General features: G+C 44.0%; 36 non-coding genes across 36 annotated transcripts; all 36 read right to left on the bottom strand.

Annotated features, from left to right (window-relative positions):
• Nucleotides 1-97: 97 nt before the first annotated feature.
• Nucleotides 98-169, bottom strand: trnae-cuc (transfer RNA glutamic acid (anticodon CUC)). Its single transcript has one exon. It is a non-coding gene; the product is annotated as a tRNA-Glu (tRNA).
• A 1153-nt stretch (nt 170-1322) lies between these two features.
• On the bottom strand, nt 1323-1394 carry trnae-cuc (transfer RNA glutamic acid (anticodon CUC)). Its single transcript has one exon. It is a non-coding gene; the product is annotated as a tRNA-Glu (tRNA).
• Nucleotides 1395-1503: 109 nt separating this feature from the next.
• Nucleotides 1504-1575, bottom strand: trnae-uuc (transfer RNA glutamic acid (anticodon UUC)). Its single transcript has one exon. It is a non-coding gene; the product is annotated as a tRNA-Glu (tRNA).
• Nucleotides 1576-2713: 1138 nt separating this feature from the next.
• trnae-cuc (transfer RNA glutamic acid (anticodon CUC)) lies at nt 2714-2785 on the bottom strand. Its single transcript has one exon. It is a non-coding gene; the product is annotated as a tRNA-Glu (tRNA).
• Nucleotides 2786-2894: 109 nt separating this feature from the next.
• Nucleotides 2895-2966, bottom strand: trnae-cuc (transfer RNA glutamic acid (anticodon CUC)). The gene has a single exon. It is a non-coding gene; the product is annotated as a tRNA-Glu (tRNA).
• Nucleotides 2967-4119: 1153 nt separating this feature from the next.
• On the bottom strand, nt 4120-4191 carry trnae-cuc (transfer RNA glutamic acid (anticodon CUC)). Its single transcript has one exon. It is a non-coding gene; the product is annotated as a tRNA-Glu (tRNA).
• Nucleotides 4192-4300: 109 nt separating this feature from the next.
• trnae-uuc (transfer RNA glutamic acid (anticodon UUC)) lies at nt 4301-4372 on the bottom strand. Its single transcript has one exon. It is a non-coding gene; the product is annotated as a tRNA-Glu (tRNA).
• A 1138-nt stretch (nt 4373-5510) lies between these two features.
• trnae-cuc (transfer RNA glutamic acid (anticodon CUC)) lies at nt 5511-5582 on the bottom strand. The gene has a single exon. It is a non-coding gene; the product is annotated as a tRNA-Glu (tRNA).
• A 109-nt stretch (nt 5583-5691) lies between these two features.
• Nucleotides 5692-5763, bottom strand: trnae-uuc (transfer RNA glutamic acid (anticodon UUC)). Its single transcript has one exon. It is a non-coding gene; the product is annotated as a tRNA-Glu (tRNA).
• Nucleotides 5764-6903: 1140 nt separating this feature from the next.
• Nucleotides 6904-6975, bottom strand: trnae-cuc (transfer RNA glutamic acid (anticodon CUC)). The gene has a single exon. It is a non-coding gene; the product is annotated as a tRNA-Glu (tRNA).
• Nucleotides 6976-7083: 108 nt separating this feature from the next.
• Nucleotides 7084-7155, bottom strand: trnae-uuc (transfer RNA glutamic acid (anticodon UUC)). Its single transcript has one exon. It is a non-coding gene; the product is annotated as a tRNA-Glu (tRNA).
• Nucleotides 7156-8308: 1153 nt separating this feature from the next.
• Nucleotides 8309-8380, bottom strand: trnae-cuc (transfer RNA glutamic acid (anticodon CUC)). Its single transcript has one exon. It is a non-coding gene; the product is annotated as a tRNA-Glu (tRNA).
• A 1329-nt stretch (nt 8381-9709) lies between these two features.
• Nucleotides 9710-9782, bottom strand: trnae-cuc (transfer RNA glutamic acid (anticodon CUC)). The gene has a single exon. It is a non-coding gene; the product is annotated as a tRNA-Glu (tRNA).
• Nucleotides 9783-9891: 109 nt separating this feature from the next.
• trnae-cuc (transfer RNA glutamic acid (anticodon CUC)) lies at nt 9892-9963 on the bottom strand. Its single transcript has one exon. It is a non-coding gene; the product is annotated as a tRNA-Glu (tRNA).
• A 1152-nt stretch (nt 9964-11115) lies between these two features.
• On the bottom strand, nt 11116-11187 carry trnae-cuc (transfer RNA glutamic acid (anticodon CUC)). The gene has a single exon. It is a non-coding gene; the product is annotated as a tRNA-Glu (tRNA).
• A 1334-nt stretch (nt 11188-12521) lies between these two features.
• On the bottom strand, nt 12522-12593 carry trnae-cuc (transfer RNA glutamic acid (anticodon CUC)). The gene has a single exon. It is a non-coding gene; the product is annotated as a tRNA-Glu (tRNA).
• Nucleotides 12594-12702: 109 nt separating this feature from the next.
• Nucleotides 12703-12774, bottom strand: trnae-cuc (transfer RNA glutamic acid (anticodon CUC)). The gene has a single exon. It is a non-coding gene; the product is annotated as a tRNA-Glu (tRNA).
• Nucleotides 12775-13927: 1153 nt separating this feature from the next.
• On the bottom strand, nt 13928-13999 carry trnae-cuc (transfer RNA glutamic acid (anticodon CUC)). Its single transcript has one exon. It is a non-coding gene; the product is annotated as a tRNA-Glu (tRNA).
• A 109-nt stretch (nt 14000-14108) lies between these two features.
• On the bottom strand, nt 14109-14180 carry trnae-cuc (transfer RNA glutamic acid (anticodon CUC)). The gene has a single exon. It is a non-coding gene; the product is annotated as a tRNA-Glu (tRNA).
• A 1153-nt stretch (nt 14181-15333) lies between these two features.
• trnae-cuc (transfer RNA glutamic acid (anticodon CUC)) lies at nt 15334-15405 on the bottom strand. Its single transcript has one exon. It is a non-coding gene; the product is annotated as a tRNA-Glu (tRNA).
• Nucleotides 15406-16739: 1334 nt separating this feature from the next.
• trnae-cuc (transfer RNA glutamic acid (anticodon CUC)) lies at nt 16740-16811 on the bottom strand. Its single transcript has one exon. It is a non-coding gene; the product is annotated as a tRNA-Glu (tRNA).
• A 109-nt stretch (nt 16812-16920) lies between these two features.
• trnae-cuc (transfer RNA glutamic acid (anticodon CUC)) lies at nt 16921-16992 on the bottom strand. Its single transcript has one exon. It is a non-coding gene; the product is annotated as a tRNA-Glu (tRNA).
• Nucleotides 16993-18145: 1153 nt separating this feature from the next.
• trnae-cuc (transfer RNA glutamic acid (anticodon CUC)) lies at nt 18146-18217 on the bottom strand. The gene has a single exon. It is a non-coding gene; the product is annotated as a tRNA-Glu (tRNA).
• A 109-nt stretch (nt 18218-18326) lies between these two features.
• Nucleotides 18327-18398, bottom strand: trnae-cuc (transfer RNA glutamic acid (anticodon CUC)). The gene has a single exon. It is a non-coding gene; the product is annotated as a tRNA-Glu (tRNA).
• A 1154-nt stretch (nt 18399-19552) lies between these two features.
• On the bottom strand, nt 19553-19625 carry trnae-cuc (transfer RNA glutamic acid (anticodon CUC)). Its single transcript has one exon. It is a non-coding gene; the product is annotated as a tRNA-Glu (tRNA).
• A 109-nt stretch (nt 19626-19734) lies between these two features.
• Nucleotides 19735-19806, bottom strand: trnae-cuc (transfer RNA glutamic acid (anticodon CUC)). The gene has a single exon. It is a non-coding gene; the product is annotated as a tRNA-Glu (tRNA).
• Nucleotides 19807-20959: 1153 nt separating this feature from the next.
• Nucleotides 20960-21031, bottom strand: trnae-cuc (transfer RNA glutamic acid (anticodon CUC)). Its single transcript has one exon. It is a non-coding gene; the product is annotated as a tRNA-Glu (tRNA).
• A 109-nt stretch (nt 21032-21140) lies between these two features.
• Nucleotides 21141-21212, bottom strand: trnae-cuc (transfer RNA glutamic acid (anticodon CUC)). The gene has a single exon. It is a non-coding gene; the product is annotated as a tRNA-Glu (tRNA).
• A 1154-nt stretch (nt 21213-22366) lies between these two features.
• On the bottom strand, nt 22367-22438 carry trnae-cuc (transfer RNA glutamic acid (anticodon CUC)). Its single transcript has one exon. It is a non-coding gene; the product is annotated as a tRNA-Glu (tRNA).
• Nucleotides 22439-22547: 109 nt separating this feature from the next.
• Nucleotides 22548-22619, bottom strand: trnae-cuc (transfer RNA glutamic acid (anticodon CUC)). The gene has a single exon. It is a non-coding gene; the product is annotated as a tRNA-Glu (tRNA).
• A 1150-nt stretch (nt 22620-23769) lies between these two features.
• On the bottom strand, nt 23770-23841 carry trnae-cuc (transfer RNA glutamic acid (anticodon CUC)). The gene has a single exon. It is a non-coding gene; the product is annotated as a tRNA-Glu (tRNA).
• Nucleotides 23842-23950: 109 nt separating this feature from the next.
• trnae-cuc (transfer RNA glutamic acid (anticodon CUC)) lies at nt 23951-24022 on the bottom strand. Its single transcript has one exon. It is a non-coding gene; the product is annotated as a tRNA-Glu (tRNA).
• A 1154-nt stretch (nt 24023-25176) lies between these two features.
• On the bottom strand, nt 25177-25248 carry trnae-cuc (transfer RNA glutamic acid (anticodon CUC)). Its single transcript has one exon. It is a non-coding gene; the product is annotated as a tRNA-Glu (tRNA).
• Nucleotides 25249-25357: 109 nt separating this feature from the next.
• Nucleotides 25358-25429, bottom strand: trnae-cuc (transfer RNA glutamic acid (anticodon CUC)). Its single transcript has one exon. It is a non-coding gene; the product is annotated as a tRNA-Glu (tRNA).
• A 1150-nt stretch (nt 25430-26579) lies between these two features.
• Nucleotides 26580-26651, bottom strand: trnae-cuc (transfer RNA glutamic acid (anticodon CUC)). Its single transcript has one exon. It is a non-coding gene; the product is annotated as a tRNA-Glu (tRNA).
• A 109-nt stretch (nt 26652-26760) lies between these two features.
• On the bottom strand, nt 26761-26832 carry trnae-cuc (transfer RNA glutamic acid (anticodon CUC)). The gene has a single exon. It is a non-coding gene; the product is annotated as a tRNA-Glu (tRNA).
• Nucleotides 26833-26951: the final 119 nt, after the last annotated feature.

Genomic DNA, 26951 nt, shown 5'->3' with positions numbered 1-26951 from the left:
AGCAAATCGGTTCTCAATTTGAAATGCTACATATGTGCGATGTCCGCCCAAATTTTTTGTGACAGGTTGCACAAGTAAAAAGGTCGCAAATGATAAGTTCCCTGACCGGGAATCGAACCCGGGCCGCGGCGGTGAGAGCGCCGAATCCTAACCACTAGACCACCAGGGAAGGATACTTCTGTGCAAATCGGTTTACAATTTGAAATGGTACATACAGTTGAAGTCGGAAGTTTACGTACACTTATGTTGGAGTCATTAAAAGTCGTTTGTCAACCACTCCACACATGTCTTGTTTAACAAACTATAGTTTTGGCAAGTCGTTTAGGACATGTACTTTGTGCATGACACAAGTCATTTTTCCAACAATTGTTTACAGACAGATTATTTCACTTATAATTCACTGTATCACAAATCCAGTGGGTCAGAGGTTTACATACACTAAGTTGGCTTTGCCTTTAAACAGCGTGGAAAATTCCCGAAAATGATGTCATGGCTTTAGAAGCTTCTGATAGGCTAATTGACATAATTTGAGTCAATTGGAGGTGTACCTGTAGATGTATTTCAAGGCCTACCTTTAAACTCGGTGCCTCTTTGCTTGACATCATGGGAAAATCAAAAGAAATCAGCCAAGACCTCAGAAAACAATTGTAGACCTCCACAAGTCTGGTTCATCCTTGGGAGCAATTTCCAAACGCCTGAAGGTACCGAGTTCATCTGTAGAAAAAATGGTACGCAAGTAAAAACACCATGTGACCACGCAGCCGTCATACCGCTCAGGAAGGAGACGCGTTCTGTCTCCTAGAGATGAACGTACTTTGGTGCGAAAAGTGCAAATCAATCCCAGAACAACAGCAAAGGACCTTGTGAAGATGCTGGAGGAAACAGGTCCAAAAGTATCTACATCCACAGTAAAACGAGTCCTATATCGACATAACCTGAAAGGCCGCTCAGCAAGGAAGAAGCTGCTGCTCCAAAACTGCCATAAAAAAGCCTGACTGCAGTTTGTGGACAAAGATCCTACTTTTTTGAGAAATGTCCTCTGGTCTGATGAAACAAAAATATAACTATTTGGCCATAATGACCATTGTTATGTTTGGAGGCAAAAGGTGGAGGCTTGCAAGCCGAAGAACACCATCCCAACCGTGAAGCACAGGGGTGGCAGCATCATGTTGTGGGGGTGCTTTGCTGCAGGAGGGACAGGTGCACCACTAGAAAACAAGGTAAGGATAATGCAGGGGAAATCAGTTTGCAATTAAAGTGGTACATATGTGCGATTACCTACTAAATTCAGTGTGACAGGTTGCACAAGTAACAAAGACTAGTTCCCTGACCGGGAATCGAACCCGGGCCGCGGCGGTGAGAGCGCCGAATCCTAACCACTAGACCACCAGGGAAGGATAGCCCAAAGCAAATCGGTTCACAATTTGAAATGCTACATATGTGCGATGTCCGACAAATTTTTTTGTGACAGGTTGCACAAGTAAACAGGTCGCAAATGATTAGTTCCCTGACCGGGAATCGAACCCGGGCCGCGGCGGTGAAAGCACCGAATCCTAACCACTAGACCTCCAGGGAAGGATACTGCTGTGCAAATCGGTTTACAATTTGAAATGGTACATACAGTTGAAGTCGGAAGTTTACGTACACTTATGTTGGAGTCATTAAAAGTCGTTTGTCAACCACTCCACACGTCTTGTTTAACAAACTATAGTTTTGGCAAGTCGGTTATGACATGTACTTTGTGCATGACACAAGTCATTTTTCCAACAATTGTTTACAGACAGATTATTTCACTTATAATTCACTGTATCACAAATCCAGTGGGTCAGAGGTTTACATACACTAAGTTGGCTGTGCCTTTAAACAGCGTGGAAAATTCCCGAAAATGATGTCATGGCTTTAGAAGCTTCTGATAGGCTAATTGAAATAATTTGAGTCAATTGGAGGTGTACCTGTAGATGTATTTCAAGGCCTACCTTTAAACTCGGTGCCTCTTTGCTTGACATCATGGGAAAATCAAAAGAAATCAGCCAAGACCTCAGAAAACAATTGTAGACCTCCACAAGTCTGGTTCATCCTTGGGAGCAATTTCCAAACGCCTGAAGGTACCGAGTTCATCTGTAGAAAAAATGGTACGCAAGTAAAAACACCATGTGACCACGCAGCCGTCATACCGCTCAAGAAGGAGACGCGTCCTGTCTCCTAGAGATGAACGTACTTTGGTGCGAAAAGTGCAAATCAATCCCAGAACAACAGCAAAGGACCTTGTGAAGATGCTGGAGGAAACAGGTCCAAAAGTATCTACATCCACAGTAAAACGAGTCCTATATCGACATAACCTGAAAGGCCGCTCAGCAAGGAAGAAGCTGCTGCTCCAAAACTGCCATAAAAAAGCCTGACTGCAGTTTGTGGACAAAGATCCTACTTTTTGGAGAAATGTCCTCTGGTCTGATGAAACAAAAATATAACTATTTGGCCATAATGACCATTGTTATGTTTGGAAGTTTGCAAGCCGAAGAACACCATCCCAACCATGAAGCACAGGGGTGGCAGCATCATGTTGTGGGGGTGCTTTGCTGCAGGAGGGACAGGTGCACCACTAGAAAACAAGGTAAGGATAATGCAGGGGAAATCAGTTTGCAATTAAAGTGGTACATATTTGCGATTACCTATTAAATTCAGTGTGACAGGTTGCACAAGTAACAAAGACTAGTTCCCTGACTGGGAATCGAACCCGGGCCGCGGCGGTGAGAGCACCGAATCCTAACCACTAGACCATCAGGGAAGGATAACACAAAGCAAATCGGTTCTCAATTTGAAATGCTACATATGTGCGATGTCCGCCCAAATTTTTTGTGACAGGTTGCACAAGTAAAAAGGTCGCAAATGATAAGTTCCCTGACCGGGAATCGAACCCGGGCCGCGGCGGTGAGAGCGCCGAATCCTAACCACTAGACCACCAGGGAAGGATACTTCTGTGCAAATCGGTTTACAATTTGAAATGGTACATACAGTTGAAGTCGGAAGTTTACGTACACTTATGTTGGAGTCATTAAAAGTCGTTTGTCAACCACTCCACACATGTCTTGTTTAACAAACTATAGTTTTGGCAAGTCGTTTAGGACATGTACTTTGTGCATGACACAAGTCATTTTTCCAACAATTGTTTACAGACAGATTATTTCACTTATAATTCACTGTATCACAAATCCAGTGGGTCAGAGGTTTACATACACTAAGTTGGCTTTGCCTTTAAACAGCGTGGAAAATTCCCGAAAATGATGTCATGGCTTTAGAAGCTTCTGATAGGCTAATTGACATAATTTGAGTCAATTGGAGGTGTACCTGTAGATGTATTTCAAGGCCTACCTTTAAACTCGGTGCCTCTTTGCTTGACATCATGGGAAAATCAAAAGAAATCAGCCAAGACCTCAGAAAACAATTGTAGACCTCCACAAGTCTGGTTCATCCTTGGGAGCAATTTCCAAACGCCTGAAGGTACCGAGTTCATCTGTAGAAAAAATGGTACGCAAGTAAAAACACCATGTGACCACGCAGCCGTCATACCGCTCAGGAAGGAGACGCGTTCTGTCTCCTAGAGATGAACGTACTTTGGTGCGAAAAGTGCAAATCAATCCCAGAACAACAGCAAAGGACCTTGTGAAGATGCTGGAGGAAACAGGTCCAAAAGTATCTACATCCACAGTAAAACGAGTCCTATATCGACATAACCTGAAAGGCCGCTCAGCAAGGAAGAAGCTGCTGCTCCAAAACTGCCATAAAAAAGCCTGACTGCAGTTTGTGGACAAAGATCCTACTTTTTTGAGAAATGTCCTCTGGTCTGATGAAACAAAAATATAACTATTTGGCCATAATGACCATTGTTATGTTTGGAGGCAAAAGGTGGAGGCTTGCAAGCCGAAGAACACCATCCCAACCGTGAAGCACAGGGGTGGCAGCATCATGTTGTGGGGGTGCTTTGCTGCAGGAGGGACAGGTGCACCACTAGAAAACAAGGTAAGGATAATGCAGGGGAAATCAGTTTGCAATTAAAGTGGTACATATGTGCGATTACCTACTAAATTCAGTGTGACAGGTTGCACAAGTAACAAAGACTAGTTCCCTGACCGGGAATCGAACCCGGGCCGCGGCGGTGAGAGCGCCGAATCCTAACCACTAGACCACCAGGGAAGGATAGCCCAAAGCAAATCGGTTCACAATTTGAAATGCTACATATGTGCGATGTCCGACAAATTTTTTTGTGACAGGTTGCACAAGTAAACAGGTCGCAAATGATTAGTTCCCTGACCGGGAATCGAACCCGGGCCGCGGCGGTGAAAGCACCGAATCCTAACCACTAGACCTCCAGGGAAGGATACTGCTGTGCAAATCGGTTTACAATTTGAAATGGTACATACAGTTGAAGTCGGAAGTTTACGTACACTTATGTTGGAGTCATTAAAAGTCGTTTGTCAACCACTCCACACGTCTTGTTTAACAAACTATAGTTTTGGCAAGTCGGTTATGACATGTACTTTGTGCATGACACAAGTCATTTTTCCAACAATTGTTTACAGACAGATTATTTCACTTATAATTCACTGTATCACAAATCCAGTGGGTCAGAGGTTTACATACACTAAGTTGGCTGTGCCTTTAAACAGCGTGGAAAATTCCCGAAAATGATGTCATGGCTTTAGAAGCTTCTGATAGGCTAATTGAAATAATTTGAGTCAATTGGAGGTGTACCTGTAGATGTATTTCAAGGCCTACCTTTAAACTCGGTGCCTCTTTGCTTGACATCATGGGAAAATCAAAAGAAATCAGCCAAGACCTCAGAAAACAATTGTAGACCTCCACAAGTCTGGTTCATCCTTGGGAGCAATTTCCAAACGCCTGAAGGTACCGAGTTCATCTGTAGAAAAAATGGTACGCAAGTAAAAACACCATGTGACCACGCAGCCGTCATACCGCTCAAGAAGGAGACGCGTCCTGTCTCCTAGAGATGAACGTACTTTGGTGCGAAAAGTGCAAATCAATCCCAGAACAACAGCAAAGGACCTTGTGAAGATGCTGGAGGAAACAGGTCCAAAAGTATCTACATCCACAGTAAAACGAGTCCTATATCGACATAACCTGAAAGGCCGCTCAGCAAGGAAGAAGCTGCTGCTCCAAAACTGCCATAAAAAAGCCTGACTGCAGTTTGTGGACAAAGATCCTACTTTTTGGAGAAATGTCCTCTGGTCTGATGAAACAAAAATATAACTATTTGGCCATAATGACCATTGTTATGTTTGGAAGTTTGCAAGCCGAAGAACACCATCCCAACCATGAAGCACAGGGGTGGCAGCATCATGTTGTGGGGGTGCTTTGCTGCAGGAGGGACAGGTGCACCACTAGAAAACAAGGTAAGGATAATGCAGGGGAAATCAGTTTGCAATTAAAGTGGTACATATGTGCGATTACCTACTAAATTCAGTGTGACAGGTTGCACAAGTAACAAAGACTAGTTCCCTGACTGGGAATCGAACCCGGGCCGCGGCGGTGAGAGCGCCGAATCCTAACCACTAGACCACCAGGGAAGGATAGCCCAAAGCAAATCGGTTCACAATTTGAAATGCTACATATGTGCGATGTCCGACAAATTTTTTTGTGACAGGTTGCACAAGTAAACAGGTCGCAAATGATTAGTTCCCTGACCGGGAATCGAACCCGGGCCGCAGCGGTGAAAGCACCGAATCCTAACCACTAGACCTCCAGGGAAGGATACTGCTGTGCAAATCGGTTTACAATTTGAAATGGTACATACAGTTGAAGTCGGAAGTTTACGTACACTTATGTTGGAGTCATTAAAAGTCGTTTGTCAACCACTCCACACATGTCTTGTTTAACAAACTATAGTTTTGGCAAGTCGGTTATGACATGTACTTTGTGCATGACACAAGTCATTTTTCCAACAATTGTTTACAGACAGATTATTTCACTTATAATTCACTGTATCACAAATCCAGTGGGTCAGAGGTTTACATACACTAAGTTGGCTGTGCCTTTAAACAGCGTGGAAAATTCCCGAAAATGATGTCATGGCTTTAGAAGCTTCTGATAGGCTAATTGACATCATTTGAGTCAATTGGAGGTGTACCTGTAGATGTATTTCAAGGCCTACCTTTAAACTCGGTGCCTCTTTGCTTGACATCATGGGAAAATCAAAAGAAATCAGCCAAGACCTCAGAAAACAGTTGTAGACCTCCACAAGTCTGGTTCATCCTTGGGAGCAATTTCCAAACGCCTGAAGGTACCGAGTTCATCTGTAGAAAAAATGGTACGCAAGTAAAAACACCATGTGACCACGCAGCCGTCATACCGCTCAAGAAGGAGACGCGTCCTGTCTCCTAGAGATGAACGTACTTTGGTGCGAAAAGTGCAAATCAATCCCAGAACAACAGCAAAGGACCTTGTGAAGATGCTGGAGGAAACAGGTCCAAAAGTATCTACATCCACAGTAAAACGAGTCCTATATCGACATAACCTGAAAGGCCGCTCAGCAAGGAAGAAGCTGCTGCTCCAAAACTGCCATAAAAAAGCCTGACTGCAGTTTGTGGACAAAGATCCTACTTTTTGGAGAAATGTCCTCTGGTCTGATGAAACAAAAATATAACTATTTGGCCATAATGACCATTGTTATGTTTGGAAGTTTGCAAGCCGAAGAACACCATCCCAACCATGAAGCACAGGGGTGGCAGCATCATGTTGTGGGGGTGCTTTGCTGCAGGAGGGACAGGTGCACCACTAGAAAACAAGGTAAGGATAATGCAGGGGAAATCAGTTTGCAATTAAAGTGGTACATATGTGCGATTACCTACTAAATTCAGTGTGACAGGTTGCACAAGTAACAAAGACTAGTTCCCTGACCGGGAATCGAACCCCGGCCGCGGCGGTGAGAGCGCCGAATCCTAACCACTAGACCACCAGGGAAGGATAGCCCAAAGCAAATCGGTTCACAATTTGAAATGCTACATATGTGCGATTCCGACAAATTTTTTTGTGACAGGTTGCACAAGTAAACAGGTCGCAAATGATTAGTTCCCTGACCGGGAATCGAACCCGGGCCGCGGCGGTGAAAGCACCGAATCCTAACCACTAGACCTCCAGGGAAGGATACTGCTGTGCAAATCGGTTTACAATTTGAAATGGTACATACAGTTGAAGTCGGAAGTTTACGTACACTTATGTTGGAGTCATTAAAAGTCGTTTGTCAACCACTCCACACATGTCTTGTTTAACAAACTATAGTTTTGGCAAGTCGGTTATGACATGTACTTTGTGCATGACACAAGTCATTTTTCCAACAATTGTTTACAGACAGATTATTTCACTTATAATTCACTGTATCACAAATCCAGTGGGTCAGAGGTTTACATACACTAAGTTGGCTGTGCCTTTAAACAGCGTGGAAAATTCCCGAAAATGATGTCATGGCTTTAGAAGCTTCTGATAGGCTAATTGACATCATTTGAGTCAATTGGAGGTGTACCTGTAGATGTATTTCAAGGCCTACCTTTAAACTCGGTGCCTCTTTGCTTGACATCATGGGAAAATCAAAAGAAATCAGCCAAGACCTCAGAAAACAGTTGTAGACCTCCACAAGTCTGGTTCATCCTTGGGAGCAATTTCCAAACGCCTGAAGGTACCGAGTTCATCTGTAGAAAAAATGGTACGCAAGTAAAAACACCATGTGACCACGCAGCCGTCATACCGCTCAGGAAGGAGACGCGTTCTGTCTCCTAGAGATGAACGTACTTTGGTGCGAAAAGTGCAAATCAATCCCAGAACAACAGCAAAGGACCTTGTGAAGATGCTGGAGGAAACAGGTCCAAAAGTATCTACATCCACAGTAAAACGAGTCCTATATCAACATAACCTGAAAGGCCGCTCAGCAAGGAAGAAGCTGCTGCTCCAAAACTGCCATAAAAAAGCCTGACTGCAGTTTGTGGACAAAGATCCTACTTTTTGGAGAAATGTCCTCTGGTCTGATGAAACAAAAATATAACTATTTGGCTATAATGACCATTGTTATGTTTGGAGGCAAAAGGTGGAGGCTTGCAAGCCGAAGAACACCATCCCAACAGTGAAGCACAGGGGTGGCAGCATCATGTTGTGGGGGTGCTTTGCTGCAGGAGGGACTGGTGCACCACTAGAAAACAAGGTAAGGATAATGCAGGGGAAATCAGTTTGCAATTAAAGTGGTACATATTTGCGATTACCTATTAAATTCAGTGTGACAGGTTGCACAAGTAACAAAGACTAGTTCCCTGACTGGGAATCGAACCCGGGCCGCGGCGGTGAGAGCACCGAATCCTAACCACTAGACCATCAGGGAAGGATAACACAAAGCAAATCGGTTCTCAATTTGAAATGCTACATATGTGCGATGTCCGGCCAAATTTTTTGTGACAGGTTGCACAAGTAAAAAGGTCGCAAATGATAAGTTCCCTGACCGGGAATCGAACCCGGGCCGGTGAGAGCGCCGAATCCTAACCACTAGACCACCAGGGAAGGATACTTCTGTGCAAATCGGTTTACAATTTGAAATGGTACATACAGTTGAAGTCGGAAGTTTACGTACACTTATGTTGGAGTCATTAAAAGTCGTTTGTCAACCACTCCACACATGTCTTGTTTAACAAACTATAGTTTTGGCAAGTCGTTTAGGACATGTACTTTGTGCATGACACAAGTCATTTTTCCAACAATTGTTTACAGACAGATTATTTCACTTATAATTCACTGTATCACAAATCCAGTGGGTCAGAGGTTTACATACACTAAGTTGGCTTTGCCTTTAAACAGCGTAGAAAATTCCCGAAAATGATGTCATGGCTTTAGAAGCTTCTGATAGGCTAATTGACATAATTTGAGTCAATTGGAGGTGTACCTGTAGATGTATTTCAAGGCCTACCTTTAAACTCGGTGCCTCTTTGCTTGACATCATGGGAAAATCAAAAGAAATCAGCCAAGACCTCAGAAAACAATTGTAGACCTCCACAAGTCTGGTTCATCCTTGGGAGCAATTTCCAAACGCCTGAAGGTACCGAGTTCATCTGTAGAAAAAATGGTACGCAAGTAAAAACACCATGTGACCACGCAGCCGTCATACCGCTCAGGAAGGAGACGCGTTCTGTCTCCTAGAGATGAACGTACTTTGGTGCGAAAAGTGCAAATCAATCCCAGAACAACAGCAAAGGACCTTGTGAAGATGCTGGAGGAAACAGGTCCAAAAGTATCTACATCCACAGTAAAACGAGTCCTATATCGACATAACCTGAAAGGCCGCTCAGCAAGGAAGAAGCTGCTGCTCCAAAACTGCCATAAAAAAGCCTGACTGCAGTTTGTGGACAAAGATCCTACTTTTAGGGGAAATTACCTCTGGTCTGATGAAACAAAAATATAACTATTTGGCCATAATGACCATTGTTATGTTTGGAGGCAAAAGGTGGAGGCTTGCAAGCCGAAGAACACCATCCCAACCGTGAAGCACAGGGGTGGCAGCATCATGTTGTGGGGGTGCTTTGCTGCAGGAGGTACTGGTGCACCACTACAAAACAAGGTAAGAATAATGCAGGGGAAATCAGTTTGCAATTAAAGTGGTACATATGTGCGATTACCTACTAAATTCAGTGTAACAGGTTGCACAAGTAACAAAGACTAGTTCCCTGACAGGGGAATTGAACCCGGGCCGCGGCGGTGAGAGCACCGAATCCTAACCACTAGACCATCAGGGAAGGATAACACAAAGCAAATCGGTTCTCAATTTGAAATGCTACATATGTGCGATGTCCGCCCAAATTTTTTGTGACAGGTTGCACAAGTAAAAAGGTCGCAAATGATAAGTTCCCTGACCGGGAATCGAACCCGGGCCACGGCGGTGAGAGCGCCGAATCCTAACCACTAGACCACCAGGGAAGGATACTTCTGTGCAAATCGGTTTACAATTTGAAATGGTACATACAGTTGAAGTCGGAAGTTTACGTACACTTATGTTGGAGTCATTAAAAGTCGTTTGTCAACCACTCCACACATGTCTTGTTTAACAAACTATAGTTTTGGCAAGTCGTTTAGGACATGTACTTTGTGCATGACACAAGTCATTTTTCCAACAATTGTTTACAGACAGATTATTTCACTTATAATTCACTGTATCACAAATCCAGTGGGTCAGAGGTTTACATACACTAAGTTGGCTTTGCCTTTAAACAGCGTGGAAAATTCCCGAAAATGATGTCATGGCTTTAGAAGCTTCTGATAGGCTAATTGACATAATTTGAGTCAATTGGAGGTGTACCTGTAGATGTATTTCAAGGCCTACCTTTAAACTCGGTGCCTCTTTGCTTGACATCATGGGAAAATCAAAAGAAATCAGCCAAGACCTCAGAAAACAATTGTAGACCTCCACAAGTCTGGTTCATCCTTGGGAGCAATTTCCAAACGCCTGAAGGTACCGAGTTCATCTGTAGAAAAAATGGTACGCAAGTAAAAACACCATGTGACCACGCAGCCGTCATACCGCTCAGGAAGGAGACGCGTTCTGTCTCCTAGAGATGAACGTACTTTGGTGCGAAAAGTGCAAATCAATCCCAGAACAACAGCAAAGGACCTTGTGAAGATGCTGGAGGAAACAGGTCCAAAAGTATCTACATCCACAGTAAAACGAGTCCTATATCGACATAACCTGAAAGGCCGCTCAGCAAGGAAGAAGCTGCTGCTCCAAAACTGCCATAAAAAAGCCTGACTGCAGTTTGTGGACAAAGATCCTACTTTTAGGAGAAATTACCTCTGGTCTGATGAAACAAAAATATAACTATTTGCCATAATGACCATTGTTATGTTTGGAGGCAAAAGGTGGAGGCTTGCAAGCCGAAGAACACCATCCCAACCGTGAAGCACAGGGGTGGCAGCATCATGTTGTGGGGGTGCTTTGCTGCAGGAGGTACTGGTGCACCACTACAAAACAAGGTAAGAATAATGCAGGGGAAATCAGTTTGCAATTAAAGTGGTACATATGTGCGATTACCTACTAAATTCAGTGTAACAGGTTGCACAAGTAACAAAGACTAGTTCCCTGACCGGGAATTGAACCCGGGCCGCGGCGGTGAGAGCACCGAATCCTGACCACTAGACCATCAGGGAAGGATAACACAAAGCAAATCGGTTCTCAATTTGAAATGCTACATATGTGCGATGTCCGACAAAAATTTTTGTGACAGGTTGCACAAGTAAAAAGGTCGCAAAGGATAAGTTCCCTGACCGGGAATCGAACCCAGGCCGCTGCGGTGAGATGACCGAATCCTAACCACTAGACCACCAGGGAAGGATACTGCTGTGCAAATCGGTTTTCAATTTGAAATGGTACATACAGTTGAAGTCGGAAGTTTACGTACACTTATGTTGGAGTCATTAAAAGTCGTTTGTCAACCACTCCACACATGTCTTGTTTAACAAACTATAGTTTTGGCAAGTCGGTTAGGACATGTACTTTGTGCATGACACAAGTCATTTTTCCAACAATTGTTTACAGACAGATTATTTCACTTATGATTCACTGTATCACAAATCCAGTGGGTCAGAGGTTTACATACACTAAGTTGGCTGTGCCTTTAAACAGCGTGGAAAATTCTCGAAAATGATGTCATGGCTTTAGAAGCTTCTGATAGGCTAATTGACATCATTTGAGTCAATTGGAGGTGTACCTGTAGATGTATTTCAAGGCCTACCTTTAAACTCGGTGCCTCTTTGCTTGACATCATGGGAAAATCAAAAGAAATCAGCCAAGACCTCAGAAAACAATTGTAGACCTCCACAAGTCTGGTTCATCCTTGGGAGCAATTTCCAAACACCTGAAGGTACCGAGTTCATCTGTAGAAAAAATGGTACGCAAGTAAAAACACCATGTGACCACGCAGCCGTCATACCGCTCAGGAAGGAGACGCGTTCTGTCTCCTAGAGATGAACGTACTTTGGTGCGAAAAGTGCAAATCAATCCCAGAACAACAGCAAAGGACCTTGTGAAGATGCTGGAGGAAACAGGTCCAAAAGTATCTACATCCACAGTACAACGAGTCCTATATCAACATAACCTGAAAGGCCGCTCAGCAAGGAAGAAGCTGCTGCTCCAAAACTGCCATAAAAAAGCCTGACTGCAGTTTGTGGACAAAGATCCTACTTTTTGGAGAAATGTCCTCTGGTCTGATGAAACAAAAATATAACTATTTGGCTATAATGACCATTGTTATGTTTGGAGGCAAAAGGTGGAGGCTTGCAAGCCGAAGAACACCATCCCAACAGTGAAGCACAGGGGTGGCAGCATCATGTTGTGGGGGTGCTTTGCTGCAGGAGGGACTGGTGCACCACTAGAAAACAAGGTAAGGATAATGCAGGGGAAATCAGTTTGCAATTAAAGTGGTACATATGTGCGATTACCTATTAAATTCAGTGTGACAGGTTGCACAAGTAACAAAGACTAGTTCCCTGACTGGGAATCGAACCCGGGCCGCGGCGGTGAGAGCACCGAATCCTAACCACTAGACCATCAGGGAAGGATAACACAAAGCAAATCGGTTCTCAATTTGAAATGCTACATATGTGCGATGTCCGCCCAAATTTTTTGTGACAGGTTGCACAAGTAAAAAGGTCGCAAATGATAAGTTCCCTGACCGGGAATCGAACCCGGGCCGCGGCGGTGAGAGCGCCGAATCCTAACCACTAGACCACCAGGGAAGGATACTTCTTTGCAAATCGGTTTTCAATTTGAAATGGTACATACAGTTGAAGTCGGAAGTTTACGTACACTTATGTTGGAGTCATTAAAAGTCGTTTGTCAACCACTCCACACATGTCTTGTTTAACAAACTATAGTTTTGGCAAGTCGGTTAGGACATGTACTTTGTGCATGACACAAGTCATTTTTCCAACAATTGTTTACAGACAGATTATTTCACTTATAATTCACTGTATCACAAATCCAGTGGGTCAGAGGTTTACATACACTAAGTTGGCTGTGCCTTTAAACAGCGTGGAAAATTCCCGAAAATGATGTCATGGCTTTAGAAGCTTCTGATAGGCTAATTGACATCATTTGAGTCAATTGGAGGTGTACCTGTAGATGTATTTCAAGGCCTACCTTTAAACTCGGTGCCTCTTTGCTTGACATCATGGGAAAATCAAAAGAAATCAGCCAAGACCTCAGAAAACAATTGTAGACCTCCACAAGTCTGGTTCATCCTTGGGAGCAATTTCCAAACGCCTGAAGGTACCGAGTTCATCTGTAGAAAAAATGGTACGCAAGTAAAAACACCATGTGACCACGCAGCCGTCATACCGCTCAGGAAGGAGACGCGTTCTGTCTCCTAGAGATGAACGTACTTTGGTGCGAAAAGTGCAAATCAATCCCAGAACAACAGCAAAGGACCTTGTGAAGATGCTGGAGGAAACAGGTCCAAAAGTATCTACATCCACAGTAAAACGAGTCCTATATCGACATAACCTGAAAGGCCGCTCAGCAAGGAAGAAGCTGCTGCTCCAAAACTGCCATAAAAAAGCCTGACTGCAGTTTGTGGACAAAGATCCTACTTTTTGGAGAAATGTCCTCTGGTCTGATGAAACAAAAATATAACTATTTGCCTATAATGACCATTGTTATGTTTGGAGGCAAAAGGTGGAGGCTTGCAAGCCGAAGAACACCATCCCAACCGTGAAGCACAGGGGTGGCAGCATCATGTTGTGGGGGTGCTTTGCTGCAGGAGGGACTGGTGCACCACTAGAAAACAAGGTAAGGATAATGCAGGGGAAATCAGTTTGCAATTAAAGTGGTACATATGTGCGATTACCTACTAAATTCAGTGTGACAGGTTGCACAAGTAACAAAGACTGGTTCCCTGACCGGGAATCGAACCCGGGCCGCGGCGGTGAGAGCACCGAATCCTAACCACTAGACCATCAGGGAAGGATAACACAAAGCAAATCGGTTCTCAATTTGAAATGCTACATATGTGCGATGTCCGCCCAAATTTTTTGTGACAGGTTGCACAAGTAAAAAGGTCGCAAATGATAAGTTCCCTGACCGGGAATCGAACCCGGGCCGCGGCGGTGAGAGCGCCGAATCCTAACCACTAGACCACCAGGGAAGGATACTTCTGTGCAAATCGGTTTACAATTTGAAATGGTACATACAGTTGAAGTCGGAAGTTTACGTACACTTATGTTGGAGTCATTAAAAGTCGTTTGTCAACCACTCCACACATGTCTTGTTTAACAAACTATAGTTTTGGCAAGTCGGTTAGGACATGTACTTTGTGCATGACACAAGTCATTTTTCCAACAATTGTTTACAGACAGATTATTTCACTTATAATTCACTGTATCACAAATCCAGTGGGTCAGAGGTTTACATACACTAAGTTGGCTGTGCCTTTAAACAGCGTGGAAAATTCCCGAAAATGATGTCATGGCTTTAGAAGCTTCTGATAGGCTAATTGACATCATTTGAGTCAATTGGAGGTGTACCTGTAGATGTATTTCAAGGCCTACCTTTAAACTCGGTGCCTCTTTGCTTGACATCATGGGAAAATCAAAAGAAATCAGCCAAGACCTCAGAAAACAATTGTAGACCTCCACAAGTCTGGTTCATCCTTGGGAGCAATTTCCAAACGCCTGAAGGTACCGAGTTCATCTGTAGAAAAAATGGTACGCAAGTAAAAACACCATGTGACCACGCAGCCGTCATACCGCTCAGGAAGGAGACGCGTTCTGTCTCCTAGAGATGAACGTACTTTGGTGCGAAAAGTGCAAATCAATCCCAGAACAACAGCAAAGGACCTTGTGAAGATGCTGGAGGAAACAGGTCCAAAAGTATCTACATCCACAGTAAAACGAGTCCTATATCGACATAACCTGAAAGGCCGCTCAGCAAGGAAGAAGCTGCTGCTCCAAAACTGCCATAAAAAAGCCTGACTGCAGTTTGTGGACAAAGATCCTACTTTTTGGAGAAATGTCCTCTGGTCTGATGAAACAAAAATATAACTATTTGGCCATAATGACCATTGTTATGTTTGGAGGCAAAAGGTGGAGGCTTGCAAGCCGAAGAACACCATCCCAACCGTGAAGCACAGGGGTGGCAGCATCATGTTGTGGGGGTGCTTTGCTGCAGGAGGTACTGGTGCACCACTACAAAACAAGGTAAGAATAATGCAGGGGAAATCAGTTTGCAATTAAAGTGGTACATATGTGCGATTACCTACTAAATTCAGTGTAACAGGTTGCACAAGTAACAAAGACTAGTTCCCTGACCGGGAATTGAACCCGGGCCGCGGCGGTGAGAGCACCGAATCCTGACCACTAGACCATCAGGGAAGGATAACACAAAGCAAATCGGTTCTCAATTTGAAATGCTACATATGTGCGATGTCCGACAAAAATTTTTGTGACAGGTTGCACAAGTAAAAAGGTCGCAAAGGATAAGTTCCCTGACCGGGAATCGAACCCAGGCCGCTGCGGTGAGATGACCGAATCCTAACCACTAGACCACCAGGGAAGGATACTGCTGTGCAAATCGGTTTTCAATTTGAAATGGTACATACAGTTGAAGTCGGAAGTTTACGTACACTTATGTTGGAGTCATTAAAAGTCGTTTGTCAACCACTCCACACATGTCTTGTTTAACAAACTATAGTTTTGGCAAGTCGGTTAGGACATGTACTTTGTGCATGACACAAGTCATTTTTCCAACAATTGTTTACAGACAGATTATTTCACTTATGATTCACTGTATCACAAATCCAGTGGGTCAGAGGTTTACATACACTAAGTTGGCTGTGCCTTTAAACAGCGTGGAAAATTCTCGAAAATGATGTCATGGCTTTAGAAGCTTCTGATAGGCTAATTGACATCATTTGAGTCAATTGGAGGTGTACCTGTAGATGTATTTCAAGGCCTACCTTTAAACTCGGTGCCTCTTTGCTTGACATCATGGGAAAATCAAAAGAAATCAGCCAAGACCTCAGAAAACAATTGTAGACCTCCACAAGTCTGGTTCATCCTTGGGAGCAATTTCCAAACGCCTGAAGGTACCGAGTTCATCTGTAGAAAAAATGGTACGCAAGTAAAAACACCATGTGACCACGCAGCCGTCATACCGCTCAGGAAGGAGACGCGTTCTGTCTCCTAGAGATGAACGTACTTTGGTGCGAAAAGTGCAAATCAATCCCAGAACAACAGCAAAGGACCTTGTGAAGATGCTGGAGGAAACAGGTCCAAAAGTATCTACATCCACAGTAAAACGAGTCCTATATCAACATAACCTGAAAGGCCGCTCAGCAAGGAAGAAGCTGCTGCTCCAAAACTGCCATAAAAAAGCCTGACTGCAGTTTGTGGACAAAGATCCTACTTTTTGGAGAAATGTCCTCTGGTCTGATGAAACAAAAATATAACTATTTGGCTATAATGACCATTGTTATGTTTGGAGGCAAAAGGTGGAGGCTTGCAAGCCGAAGAACACCATCCCAACAGTGAAGCACAGGGGTGGCAGCATCATGTTGTGGGGGTGCTTTGCTGCAGGAGGGACTGGTGCACCACTAGAAAACAAGGTAAGGATAATGCAGGGGAAATCAGTTTGCAATTAAAGTGGTACATATGTGCGATTACCTATTAAATTCAGTGTGACAGGTTGCACAAGTAACAAAGACTAGTTCCCTGACTGGGAATCGAACCCGGGCCGCGGCGGTGAGAGCACCGAATCCTAACCACTAGACCATCAGGGAAGGATAACACAAAGCAAATCGGTTCTCAATTTGAAATGCTACATATGTGCGATGTCCGCCCAAATTTTTTGTGACAGGTTGCACAAGTAAAAAGGTCGCAAATGATAAGTTCCCTGACCGGGAATCGAACCCGGGCCGCGGCGGTGAGAGCGCCGAATCCTAACCACTAGACCACCAGGGAAGGATACTTCTGTGCAAATCGGTTTTCAATTTGAAATGGTACATACAGTTGAAGTCGGAAGTTTACGTACACTTATGTTGGAGTCATTAAAAGTCGTTTGTCAACCACTCCACACATGTCTTGTTTAACAAACTATAGTTTTGGCAAGTCGGTTAGGACATGTACTTTGTGCATGACACAAGTCATTTTTCCAACAATTGTTTACAGACAGATTATTTCACTTATAATTCACTGTATCACAAATCCAGTGGGTCAGAGGTTTACATACACTAAGTTGGCTGTGCCTTTAAACAGCGTGGAAAATTCCCGAAAATGATGTCATGGCTTTAGAAGCTTCTGATAGGCTAATTGACATCATTTGAGTCAATTGGAGGTGTACCTGTAGATGTATTTCAAGGCCTACCTTTAAACTCGGTGCCTCTTTGCTTGACATCATGGGAAAATCAAAAGAAATCAGCCAAGACCTCAGAAAACAATTGTAGACCTCCACAAGTCTGGTTCATCCTTGGGAGCAATTTCCAAACGCCTGAAGGTACCGAGTTCATCTGTAGAAAAAATGGTACGCAAGTAAAAACACCATGTGACCACGCAGCCGTCATACCGCTCAGGAAGGAGACGCGTTCTGTCTCCTAGAGATGAACGTACTTTGGTGCGAAAAGTGCAAATCAATCCCAGAACAACAGCAAAGGACCTTGTGAAGATGCTGGAGGAAACAGGTCCAAAAGTATCTACATCCACAGTAAAACGAGTCCTATATCGACATAACCTGAAAGGCCGCTCAGCAAGGAAGAAGCTGCTGCTCCAAAACTGCCATAAAAAAGCCTGACTGCAGTTTGTGGACAAAGATCCTACTTTTTGGAGAAATGTCCTCTGGTCTGATGAAACAAAAATATAACTATTTGGCCATAATGACCATTGTTATGTTTGGAGGCAAAAGGTGGAGGCTTGCAAGCCGAAGAACACCATCCCAACCGTGAAGCACAGGGGTGGCAGCATCATGTTGTGGGGGTGCTTTGCTGCAGGAGGGACTGGTGCACCACTAGAAAACAAGGTAAGGATAATGCAGGGGAAATCAGTTTGCAATTAAAGTGGTACATATGTGCGATTACCTACTAAATTCAGTGTGACAGGTTGCACAAGTAACAAAGACTAGTTCCCTGACCGGGAATCGAACCCGGGCCGCGGCGGTGAGAGCACCGAATCCTAACCACTAGACCATCAGGGAAGGATAACCCAAAGCAAATCGGTTCTCAATTTGAAATGCTACATATGTGCGATGTCCGCCCAAATTTTTTGTGACAGGTTGCACAAGTAAAAAGGTCGCAAATGATAAGTTCCCTGACCGGGAATCGAACCCGGGCCGCGGCGGTGAGAGCGCCGAATCCTAACCACTAGACCACCAGGGAAGGATACTTCTGTGCAAATCGGTTTTCAATTTGAAATGGTACATACAGTTGAAGTCGGAAGTTTACGTACACTTATGTTGGAGTCATTAAAAGTCGTTTGTCAACCACTCCACACATGTCTTGTTTAACAAACTATAGTTTTGGCAAGTCGGTTAGGACATGTACTTTGTGCATGACACAAGTCATTTTTCCAACAATTGTTTACAGACAGATTATTTCACTTATAATTCACTGTATCACAAATCCAGTGGGTCAGAGGTTTACATACACTAAGTTGGCTGTGCCTTTAAACAGCGTGGAAAATTCCCGAAAATGATGTCATGGCTTTAGAAGCTTCTGATAGGCTAATTGACATCATTTGAGTCAATTGGAGGTGTACCTGTAGATGTATTTCAAGGCCTACCTTTAAACTCGGTGCCTCTTTGCTTGACATCATGGGAAAATCAAAAGAAATCAGCCAAGACCTCAGAAAACAATTGTAGACCTCCACAAGTCTGGTTCATCCTTGGGAGCAATTTCCAAACGCCTGAAGGTACCGAGTTCATCTGTAGAAAAAATGGTACGCAAGTAAAAACACCATGTGACCACGCAGCCGTCATACCGCTCAGGAAGGAGACGCGTTCTGTCTCCTAGAGATGAACGTTCTTTGGTGCGAAAAGTGCAAATCAATCCCAGAACAACAGCATAGGACCTTGTGAAGATGCTGGAGGAAACAGGTCCAAAAGTATCTACATCCACAGTAAAACGAGTCCTATATCGACATAACCTGAAAGGCTGCTCAGCAAGGAAGAAGCTGCTGCTCCAAAACTGCCATAAAAAAGCCTGACTGCAGTTTGTGGACAAAGATCCTACTTTTTGGAGAAATGTCCTCTGGTCTGATGAAACAAAAATATAACTATTTGGCTATAATGACCATTGTTATGTTTGGAGGCAAAAGGTGGAGGCTTACAAGCAGAAGAACACCATCCCAACAGTGAAGCACAGGGGTGGCAGCATCATGTTGTGGGGGTGCTTTGCTGCAGGAGGGACTGGTGCACCACTAGAAAAACAAGGTAAGGATAATGCAGGGGAAATCAGTTTGCAATTAAAGTGGTACATATGTGCGATTACCTACTAAATTCAGTGTGACAGGTTGCACAAGTAACAAAGACTAGTTCCCTGACCGGGAATTCAAACCCGGGCCGCGGCGGTGAGAGCACCGAATCCTAACCACTAGACCATCAGGGAAGGATAACCCAAAGCAAATCGGTTCTCAATTTGAAATGCTACATATGTGCGATGTCCGCCCAAATTTTTTGTGACAGGTTGCACAAGTAAAAAGGTCGCAAATGATAAGTTCCCTAACCGGGAATCGAACCCGGGCCGCGGCGGTGAGAGCGCCGAATCCTAACCACTAGACCACCAGGGAAGGATACTGCTGTGCAAATCGGTTTTCAATTTGAAATGGTACATACAGTTGAAGTCGGAAGTTTACGTACACTTATGTTGGAGTCATTAAAAGTCGTTTGTCAACCACTCCACACATGTCTTGTTTAACAAACTATAGTTTTGGCAAGTCGGTTAGGACATGTACTTTGTGCATGACACAAGTCATTTTTCCAACAATTGTTTACAGACAGATTATTTCACTTATAATTCACTGTATCACAAATCCAGTGGGTCAGAGGTTTACATACACTAAGTTGGCTGTGCCTTTAAACAGCGTGGAAAATTCCCGAAAATGATGTCATGGCTTTAGAAGCTTCTGATAGGCTAATTGACATCATTTGAGTCAATTGGAGGTGTACCTGTAGATGTATTTCAAGGCCTACCTTTAAACTCGGTGCCTCTTTGCTTGACATCATGGGAAAATCAAAAGAAATCAGCCAAGACCTCAGAAAACAATTGTAGACCTCCACAAGTCTGGTTCATCCTTGGGAGCAATTTCCAAACGCCTGAAGGTACCGAGTTCATCTGTAGAAAAAATGGTACGCAAGTAAAAACACCATGTGACCACGCAGCCGTCATACCGCTCAGGAAGGAGACGCGTTCTGTCTCCTAGAGATGAACGTACTTTGGTGCGAAAAGTGCAAATCAATCCCAGAACAACAGCAAAGGACCTTGTGAAGATGCTGGAGGAAACAGGTCCAAAAGTATCTACATCCACAGTAAAACGAGTCCTATATCGACATAACCTGAAAGGCCGCTCAGCAAGGAAGAAGCTGCTGCTCCAAAACTGCCATAAAAAAGCCTGACTGCAGTTTGTGGACAAAGATCCTACTTTTTGGAGAAATGTCCTCTGGTCTGATGAAACAAAAATATAACTATTTGGCCATAATGACCATTGTTATGTTTGGAGGCAAAAGGTGGAGGCTTGCAAGCCGAAGAACACCATCCCAACCGTGAAGCACAGGGGTGGCAGCATCATGTTGTGGGGGTGCTTTGCTGCAGGAGGTACTGGTGCACCACTAGAAAACAAGGTAAGAATAATGCAGGGGAAATCAGTTTGCAATTAAAGTGGTACATATGTGCGATTACCTACTAAATTCAGTGTAACAGGTTGCACAAGTAACAAAGACTAGTTCCCTGACCGGGAATCGAACCCGGGCCGCGGCGGTGAGAGCACCGAATCCTAACCACTAGACCATCAGGGAAGGATAACCCAAAGCAAATCGGTTCTCAATTTGAAATGCTACATATGTGCGATGTCCGCCCAAATTTTTTGTGACAGGTTGCACAAGTAAAAAGGTCGCAAATGATAAGTTCCCTGACCGGGAATCGAACCCGGGCCGCGGCGGTGAGAGCGCCGAATCCTAACCACTAGACCACCAGGGAAGGATACTGCTGTGCAAATCGGTTTTCAATTTGAAATGGTACATACAGTTGAAGTCGGAAGTTTACGTACACTTATGTTGGAGTCATTAAAAGTCGTTTGTCAACCACTCCACACATGTCTTGTTTAACAAACTATAGTTTTGGCAAGTCGGTTAGGACATGTACTTTGTGCATGACACAAGTCATTTTTCCAACAATTGTTTACAGACAGATTATTTCACTTATAATTCACTGTATCACAAATCCAGTGGGTCAGAGGTTTACATACACTAAGTTGGCTGTGCCTTTAAACGGGCGTGGAAAATTCCCGAAAATGATGTCATGGCTTTAGAAGCTTCTGATAGGCTAATTGACATCATTTGAGTCAATTGGAGGTGTACCTGTAGATGTATTTCAAGGCCTACCTTTAAACTCGGTGCCTCTTTGCTTGACATCATGGGAAAATCAAAAGAAATCAGCCAAGACCTCAGAAAACAATTGTAGACCTCCACAAGTCTGGTTCATCCTTGGGAGCAATTTCCAAACGCCTGAAGGTACCGAGTTCATCTGTAGAAAAAATGGTACGCAAGTAAAAACACCATGTGACCACGCAGCCGTCATACCGCTCAGGAAGGAGACGCATTCTGTCTCCTAGAGATGAACGTACTTTGGTGCGAAAAGTGCAAATCAATCCCAGAACAACAGCAAAGGACCTTGTGAAGATGCTGGAGGAAACAGGTCCAAAAGTATCTACATCCACAGTAAAACGAGTCCTATATCGACATAACCTGAAAGGCCGCTCAGCAAGGAAGAAGCTGCTGCTCCAAAACTGCCATAAAAAAGCCTGACTGCAGTTTGTGAACAAAGATCCTACTTTTAGGAGAAATTACCTCTGGTCTGATGAAACAAAAATATAACTATTTGGCCATAATGACCATTGTTATGTTTGGAGGCAAAAGGTGGAGGCTTGCAAGCCGAAGAACACCATCCCAACCGTGAAGCACAGGGGTGGCAGCATCATGTTGTGGGGGTGCTTTGCTGCAGGAGGTACTGGTGCACCACTAGAAAACAAGGTAAGAATAATGCAGGGGAAATCAGTTTGCAATTAAAGTGGTACATATGTGCGATTACCTACTAAATTCAGTGTAACAGGTTGCACAAGTAACAAAGACTAGTTCCCTGACCGGGAATCGAACCCGGGCCGCGGCGGTGAGAGCACCGAATCCTAACCACTAGACCATCAGGGAAGGATAACCCAAAGCAAATCGGTTCTCAATTTGAAATGCTACATATGTGCGATGTCCGACAAAATTTTTTGTGACAGGTTGCACAAGTAAAAAGGTCGCAAATGATAAGTTCACTGACCGGGAATCGAACCCGGGCCGCGGCGGTGAGAGCGCCGAATCCTAACCACTAGACCACCAGGGAAGGATACTGCTGTGCAAATCGGTTTTCAATTTGAAATGGTACATACAGTTGAAGTCGGAAGTTTACGTACACTTATGTTGGAGTCATTAAAAGTCGTTTGTCAACCACTCCACACATGTCTTGTTTAACAAACTATAGTTTTGGCAAGTCGGTTAGGACATGTACTTTGTGCATGACACAAGTCATTTTTCCAACAATTGTTTACAGACAGATTATTTCACTTATAATTCACTGTATCACAAATCCAGTGGGTCAGAGGTTTACATACACTAAGTTGGCTGTGCCTTTAAACGGGCGTGGAAAATTCCCGAAAATGATGTCATGGCTTTAGAAGCTTCTGATAGGCTAATTGACATCATTTGAGTCAATTGGAGGTGTACCTGTAGATGTATTTCAAGGCCTACCTTTAAACTCGGTGCCTCTTTGCTTGACATCATGGGAAAATCAAAAGAAATCAGCCAAGACCTCAGAAAACAATTGTAGACCTCCACAAGTCTGGTTCATCCTTGGGAGCAATTTCCAAACGCCTGAAGGTACCGAGTTCATCTGTAGAAAAAATGGTACGCAAGTAAAAACACCATGTGACCACGCAGCCGTCATACCGCTCAGGAAGGAGACGCGTTCTGTCTCCTAGAGATGAACGTACTTTGGTGCGAAAAGTGCAAATCAATCCCAGAACAACAGCAAAGGACCTTGTGAAGATGCTGGAGGAAACAGGTCCAAAAGTATCTACATCCACAGTAAAACGAGTCCTATATCGACATAACCTGAAAGGCCGCTCAGCAAGGAAGAAGCTGCTGCTCCAAAACTGCCATAAAAAAGCCTGACTGCAGTTTGTGGACAAAGATCCTACTTTTTGGAGAAATGTCCTCTGGTCTGATGAAACAAAAATATAACTATTTGCCTATAATGACCATTGTTATGTTTGGAGGCAAAAGGTGGAGGCTTGCAAGCCGAAGAACACCATCCCAACCGTGAAGCACAGGGGTGGCAGCATCATGTTGTGGGGGTGCTTTGCTGCAGGAGGGACTGGTGCACCACTAGAAAACAAGGTAAGGATAATGCAGGGGAAATCAGTTTGCAATTAAAGTGGTACATATGTGCGATTACCTACTAAATTCAGTGTGACAGGTTGCATAACAAAGACTGGTTCCCTGACCGGGAATCGAACCCGGGCCGCGGCGGTGAGAGCACCGAATCCTAACCACTAGACCATCAGGGAAGGATAACCCAAAGCAAATCGGTTCTCAATTTGAAATGCTACATATGTGCGATGTCCGACAAAAATTTTTGTGACAGGTTGCACAAGTAAAAAGGTCGCAAATGATAAGTTCACTGACCGGGAATCGAACCCGGGCCGCGGCGGTGAGAGCGCCGAATCCTAACCACTAGACCACCAGGGAAGGATACTGCTGTGCAAATCGGTTTTCAATTTGAAATGGTACATACAGTTGAAGTCGGAAGTTTACGTACACTTATGTTGGAGTCATTAAAAGTCGTTTGTCAACCACTCCACACATGTCTTGTTTAACAAACTATAGTTTTGGCAAGTCGGTTAGGACATGTACTTTGTGCATGACACAAGTCATTTTTCCAACAATTGTTTACAGACAGATTATTTCACTTATAATTCACTGTATCACAAATCCAGTGGGTCAGAGGTTTACATACACTAAGTTGGCTGTGCCTTTAAACGGGCGTGGAAAATTCCCGAAAATGATGTCATGGCTTTAGAAGCTTCTGATAGGCTAATTGACATCATTTGAGTCAATTGGAGGTGTACCTGTAGATGTATTTCAAGGCCTACCTTTAAACTCGGTGCCTCTTTGCTTGACATCATGGGAAAATCAAAAGAAATCAGCCAAGACCTCAGAAAACAATTGTAGACCTCCACAAGTCTGGTTCATCCTTGGGAGCAATTTCCAAACGCCTGAAGGTACCGAGTTCATCTGTAGAAAAAATGGTACGCAAGTAAAAACACCATGTGACCACGCAGCCGTCATACCGCTCAGGAAGGAGACGCGTTCTGTCTCCTAGAGATGAACGTACTTTGGTGCGAAAAGTGCAAATCAATCCCAGAACAACAGCAAAGGACCTTGTGAAGATGCTGGAGGAAACAGGTCCAAAAGTATCTACATCCACAGTAAAACGAGTCCTATATCGACATAACCTGAAAGGCCGCTCAGCAAGGAAGAAGCTGCTGCTCCAAAACTGCCATAAAAAAGCCTGACTGCAGTTTGTGGACAAAGATCCTACTTTTTGGAGAAATGTCCTCTGGTCTGATGAAACAAAAATATAACTATTTGCCTATAATGACCATTGTTATGTTTGGAGGCAAAAGGTGGAGGCTTGCAAGCCGAAGAACACCATCCCAACCGTGAAGCACAGGGGTGGCAGCATCATGTTGTGGGGGTGCTTTGCTGCAGGAGGGACTGGTGCACCACTAGAAAACAAGGTAAGGATAATGCAGGGGAAATCAGTTTGCAATTAAAGTGGTACATATGTGCGATTACCTACTAAATTCAGTGTGACAGGTTGCACAAGTAACAAAGACTGGTTCCCTGACCGGGAATCGAACCCGGGCCACGGCGGTGAGAGCACCGAATCCTAACCACTAGACCATCAGGGAAGGATAACACAAAGCAAATCGGTTCTCAATTTGAAATGCTACATATGTGCGATGTCCGACAAAATTTTTTGTGACAGGTTGCACAAGTAAAAAGGTCGCAAATGATAAGTTCACTGACCGGGAATCGAACCCGGGCCGCGGCGGTGAGAGCGCTGAATCCTAACCACTAGACCACCAGGGAAGGATACTGCTGTGCAAATCGGTTTTCAATTTGAAATGGTACATACAGTTGAAGTCGGAAGTTTACGTACACTTATGTTGGAGTCATTAAAAGTCGTTTGTCAACCACTCCACACATGTCTTGTTTAACAAACTATAGTTTTGGCAAGTCGGTTAGGACATGTACTTTGTGCATGACACAAGTCATTTTTCCAACAATTGTTTACAGACAGATTATTTCACTTATAATTCACTGTATCACAAATCCAGTGGGTCAGAGGTTTACATACACTAAGTTGGCTGTGCCTTTAAACGGGCGTGGAAAATTCCCGAAAATGATGTCATGGCTTTAGAAGCTTCTGATAGGCTAATTGACATCATTTGAGTCAATTGGAGGTGTACCTGTAGATGTATTTCAAGGCCTACCTTTAAACTCGGTGCCTCTTTGCTTGACATCATGGGAAAATCAAAAGAAATCAGCCAAGACCTCAGAAAACAATTGTAGACCTCCACAAGTCTGGTTCATCCTTGGGAGCAATTTCCAAACGCCTGAAGGTACCGAGTTCATCTGTAGAAAAAATGGTACGCAAGTAAAAACACCATGTGACCACGCAGCCGTCATACCGCTCAGGAAGGAGACGCATTCTGTCTCCTAGAGATGAACGTACTTTGGTGCGAAAAGTGCAAATCAATCCCAGAACAACAGCAAAGGACCTTGTGAAGATGCTGGAGGAAACAGGTCCAAAAGTATCTACATCCACAGTAAAACGAGTCCTATATCGACATAACCTGAAAGGCCGCTCAGCAAGGAAGAAGCTGCTGCTCCAAAACTGCCATAAAAAAGCCTGACTGCAGTTTGTGGACAAAGATCCTACTTTTTGGAGAAATGTCCTCTGGTCTGATGAAACAAAAATATAACTATTTGCCTATAATGACCATTGTTATGTTTGGAGGCAAAAGGTGGAGGCTTGCAAGCCGAAGAACACCATCCCAACCGTGAAGCACAGGGGTGGCAGCATCATGTTGTGGGGGTGCTTTGCTGCAGGAGGGACTGGTGCACCACTAGAAAACAAGGTAAGGATAATGCAGGGGAAATCAGTTTGCAATTAAAGTGGTACATATGTGCGATTACCTACTAAATTCAGTGTGACAGGTTGCATAACAAAGACTGGTTCCCTGACCGGGAATCGAACCCGGGCCGCGGCGGTGAGAGCACCGAATCCTAACCACTAGACCATCAGGGAAGGATAACCCAAAGCAAATCGGTTCTCAATTTGAAATGCTACATATGTGCGATGTCCGACAACATTTTTTGTGACAGGTTGCACAAGTAAAAAGGTCGCAAATGATAAGTACCCTGACCGGGAATCGAACCCGGGCCGCGGCGGTGAGAGCGCCGAATCCTAACCTCTAGACCACCAGGGAAGGATACTGCTGTGCAAATCGGTTTTCAATTTGAAATGGTACATACAGTTGAAGTCGGAAGTTTACGTACACTTATGTTGGAGTCATTAAAAGTCGTTTGTCAACCACTCCACACATGT

Source organism: Salmo salar, chromosome 04 (assembly GCF_965601325.2).
Source record: "Salmo salar chromosome 04, fSalSal1, whole genome shotgun sequence".
Taxonomy (NCBI): Eukaryota; Metazoa; Chordata; class Actinopteri; order Salmoniformes; family Salmonidae; genus Salmo; species Salmo salar.
The sequence above is the reverse complement of the archived record's forward strand: the minus strand, read 5'-3'. Positions and strand labels throughout refer to the sequence as shown.